Source organism: Camellia sinensis, chromosome 1, assembly GCF_055761805.1.
Source record: "Camellia sinensis isolate YWXY chromosome 1, ASM5576180v1, whole genome shotgun sequence".
NCBI lineage: Eukaryota > Viridiplantae > Streptophyta > Magnoliopsida > Ericales > Theaceae > Camellia > Camellia sinensis.
The window spans coordinates 102,952,424-102,957,041 of record NC_138961.1 but is presented as its reverse complement, the minus strand read 5'-3'; the positions used below and the strand labels follow the sequence as shown (position 1 = coordinate 102,957,041).

Here is a 4,618-nt window from a genome sequence, read left to right as displayed (position 1 = left end):
GATTTCATAGCCCATAAAACTGTAAATTCGTTTTTCAAAGGTTCCCACGTTTTGCCTCAGAGTGCAGCTTCATTCAATCTGTTGTACTAGGAGAAACTTCACACTTTTATGGGCTATGAAATCATTAAAAAAAGATACTGGCAAACTTACCATTACTGAAACTCATTCTCTTACAAATAAAAGCATCCTAATTTCCACCAACATCCATCGAAAATTTAAAATAAAAAAAAAAAAAGAAAAAAAAAAAGAAGAAGAAATAAAGAAAAAAGAAACTCTGAAACAAACTTACCAAAAATCCTAAAAACTCACTCAGATTATCATTACTGAAAACTGAAATCAAACTTACTACTATCACTAATCACCGTTACCACTGTTACCTCCTTCGCCATTAGAGATCGGTGGAAGTGGAAGTGGTGATGGCGATGGTGAACCAAGTGCAACATGGGGGGAAACTAGAACAAGAATGTTCATTTTGCTTAATATGGCCATTACAATCTCATTCAGAGTTTTTATCTCAGCAGCATTACACCTCGCCAAATCCAACACGTCTTTCACTTCAGCAGTTTGACTTTTCACATCAAGCCCAGTCATACCCCTCCAAAGTTCGGCCATAGCTTCTGGCATGGATTTGTCCCGAACCGAATACAAATTCCCTCCACCTCTAAGAAGCGAGTCTAGGGCGTCCTAAATCAACAAAAGTTTCAACACAAATTCGAAACCTATAGATTGCACAAAATAGTTAGAAAATTAAACAAAAAACGAAACCGTATAAAATTCAAATCCTACCCATTTCTGAATGATTCAGAGCTTCCTAGTGTACTGAGGTCACCTTCTCCTTCATGTTTGCCTAAAAAACCTCCCATTCCTTCCTTCCCTTCTGTTTCTCTGCCATGCCATTTTCTATATAAAATAGCACCATAATCTTATCCGACAACACAGTCACACCGACAACTACAAGACATAAAAAATAAAAATAAAAAATTCATTAAAAAATCATAGAAACAATTGTATTTTGTACATTTTTTTTTTTACGGTCATGAATTTTGGGGTGTGACAAATTTTCTTCTTCTTGGGTTCTGCGGAAGGCAAGTTCAGCCCCATTCCACCATTGTGACTGATCTCGAAATTGTAATATAAGAAGCAATTTGTTTATCTGGCCTTATGGTGAACATAGATAGCAATATGGTATGCTATCTTGATGTGGCCTTGCCTTTCACTAAAATTATCAGAGTTCTTGGAGCTCAGCTTAGCACTGCTTGCACGAGCAGGTAATGCAACAGAAGGGACTGCTTAAAAGCTTTGCTCAATATAGCACACATCCCCTAGTCCATGAAATTCTGTCATTTTCATTTGTTTCAAAGCAATAAATTGATCATCACCAGTAATCATTGCACGAGCAAGCCCCTCCTTTGAAATGATGAAACCTGGTAGAATCCCTCAACACTATTTTTCTCCCTGTTGCTATTGATATGTACTTCATAGCAGTGTGGCAATCTCCACAGACGCAAAGATTCTTAAATACTCTGATGGGTTTCAATTTGGATGTACTTATAAGACCAAATGCCACAGCAATTTTCTCGCTGTGTTGGAACAAATATTGTTCCTTTTGTTCCTCCTCCACATCGTGAAGAACAAAGTTTGTATTAGGGACATAACCCAACTCCTTTATCTTGAGAGACAGTTGATCTAGTTCTTCATATATTTCTCGTGCTTGCGGATGAGAAGTATCCCCTACATGGAACTTGTACACACTATTTTCTGTCTCTGTCCAGCTACAGCCTGCTTCCTTTACCAAATTTCTCTCTTTCATGTTTTTTCTGATTCTTACCACTTCATCCCATTGACCTGATGAAGCATATAAGTTTGATAGTAAAATGTATGCTGCTGGATCATTAGGTTCCTGCTTAATAATCATCTTGGCAGCATGTTTCCCAACCTCTGTATTACCGTGAACTTGCCAAGCTCCAAGCAATGTACGCCAAACCAAAGCATCAGCCATGAAAGGCATCGAGTTAATGAACTGAATGGCTTCTTCTAGGAAGCCTGATCGGCCTAATAAATCAACCATACATGCATAATGTTCCATTCTCGGGCTTATTCCGTGTTCTTCGTACATTGCATTGAAGTGCTTCCATCCCTCATTGATCATACCCACATGGCTACAACCTGATAAAACAGCAACGTAGGTGATCTCATTTGGCTTTATGCCTGTCTTAAGCATTTCTTGGAACATCTTCAAAGCCCCTGTTGCAAATCCATGTTTTGCTAAACCCATGACAATAGATGTCCATGATATTACAGTATGATCTTCTCTGCCAGTAAAAACTTGCAAAGCTGCTTCAATGTTTCCGCATTTAGAATACATAGAGATCAAAGCATTAGATATACATTGGTTTGACTTGAACCCCGCTTTTATTAACCGAGCATGGATTTGCTCACCCTTACCAACGGCACCTATACTTGCAGCTCCACTCAAGAGACTAGCGTGTGTGAAAGCATCAACCTCAATTCCTGTATCCTCAATTTCATTGAAGAGTTCAAAGGCTTCATTGGAATCCAAATTCTTGGCATACCCATCATCAACAATTGTGTTGTAAGAAACCAAATTCTTCTCAAATAGAATATCAAAAGCTTTCCGGGCATCTTCCATCCTACCAGATCGAGCATACATGCTAATAAGAGAATTTCCCACACAATTTACTGATGGAAGACCATGTTTCACTGCGTTGGTGTAAATCTGTTCACCAGCTGCTGGATCAGAAAGATTTCCACAAGCCTTTAGAAGGCTGGAAAATGCAAGATGACTAGGTACAACTTGACCCTCGATCATTCTGCAATAGAGTTCAATGGCTTCCTTATCATGCCCTCCACTTTGCACATACCCTGTGATAGTTGCAGTCCAAGACATAACATTATGATCAGGCATCCGATCGAGAACCTTCCTTGAATTAACCATGGATCCATCTACTGCACACTTTACATACATGTCCACCAAACTACAGCCAACACAAACATCCAAAGTCAACCTAGACTTGACAACCAGAGAATGCAATTGCTGCCCAAGTGACAACAATTCTAACTCTGCACAAGCAGAAATAGTACTACTAAAAGTAAACCGATCAGGTATAAAGTCACTAGCTACCATATCAATAAACAATTCCATAGCATCCTTGGGCTGACCCAGCTAAGAATATCTAGTTATCATCAGAGTCCAAGTAACGGCATTTCTTTCAGGCATTATATCAAACACTTTCTTTGCAGAACCCAAGTCACCACAACCCTTCATAAACATATCAATCAATGCACACCCAATACACACATCAGACTCAAAATAGCCCGTCTTGATCACAAACTCAAAAATTATCTTCCCAATCCAAGCATTCTTGGAGTTTGAACACGCCTGAATCACAGCAGCGAGGCAAAATTGATTTGGATACTCTCCAAATTCAAGCATATGAAAGAAGGTAGATATAGACTGTGATTGCATACCATTATGAGCAAAGCAAGAGATCATGGCACTCCACGCTCACCCATACGGTTAAAGATAGAATTAGCAGTTACCCAATCAGCGGATTTGGAATACAAGGTGATGAGTGTGTTGAGTAGGACCGAGTCGGGGTCGAGTAGTGAGTGGGACAATTTGGAATGAACAAGCTTACCCAGATCAAATTGGCGTGTTCTGATGCAGGACTTGAGGAGGACAGATTAGGTGACGAGGTCTGGGGAGAGTCCTTGTTGGGTCATGAGATCAAGGGTTGAGATTGCCTGGTGGAGGTGACCCAGATTGGCGAGACGGATCAGACGGTCCTTGAATGGTTCAAGATTGGGATGTTTGAGGGTTTGGATGGATGATGAGGAGGTGTTGTGGTGGGAAGGGTTTATGGTTTTGTTGGAAGGTGGGAGTAATTTGGGGGGAGATGGTAGAGAGAGATTGAACATTGCTCTTTCTTCAACGGTTTTCCACCCGAAATAGGATCCAAAACTGTTGAGGAGAGGAGAGGAAGGGAGAGGATTGGACAGCCGTCGTGTTGATGAGTGCTGTGGGGGTGGAGGCGACAAGCACTGTTTGTGTACGTCTATGCTCGAGTTGCTTCTGTTTTTTTTTTTTTTTTTTTTGAGTTATCATCTTTTTATTTTTTTGGATAAATTATAAATATATCTTTGAAAATTCGATTAAAATATAAATCGCATCTTGTAATTTTAAAATTATATTTCACTCCATAAAATTTTTAATTTTATGACAAATTGCTCATTTTATTAATAAATTATCAAGTCAATTAACAGTTTTTAATGATATTATAAATATGTTTCAATTAATAATTTAGGTAATTTTATTAATGTATAAGAGAATAATTATGAATTTTATTTTTTTAGTTAATTCTGTTAAATAAAAAATACTAACACGGAGGTATTTGTAATTTTTTAAATCACAAGGAGCAATATGTACTTTAGACAAACCTCAGGGGTATATTTGTAATTTATCCTTATTTTTTTATATATGTTTTTTAAAAAAATAAAAATTCAAAATTCAACTTTTAATCTACTTCTCAAAACAAGTCAAAATTATATAATTTTTTTATTTTTAATTTTATGAATTTATATGTGTTTGTTTGGAAAG

The 4,618-nt window shown here is 37.8% G+C and overlaps 1 pseudogene across 1 annotated transcript; it reads right to left on the bottom strand.

Moving 5' to 3' along the window:
• Nucleotides 1-747: 747 nt before the first annotated feature.
• LOC114273219 (pentatricopeptide repeat-containing protein At3g49170, chloroplastic pseudogene) lies at nucleotides 748-4,108 on the bottom strand (annotated as a pseudogene). Its single transcript, XR_014336842.1, has one exon. The product of XR_014336842.1 is annotated as a pentatricopeptide repeat-containing protein At3g49170, chloroplastic pseudogene (transcript).
• Between the last annotated feature and the right edge of the window lie 510 nt (nucleotides 4,109-4,618).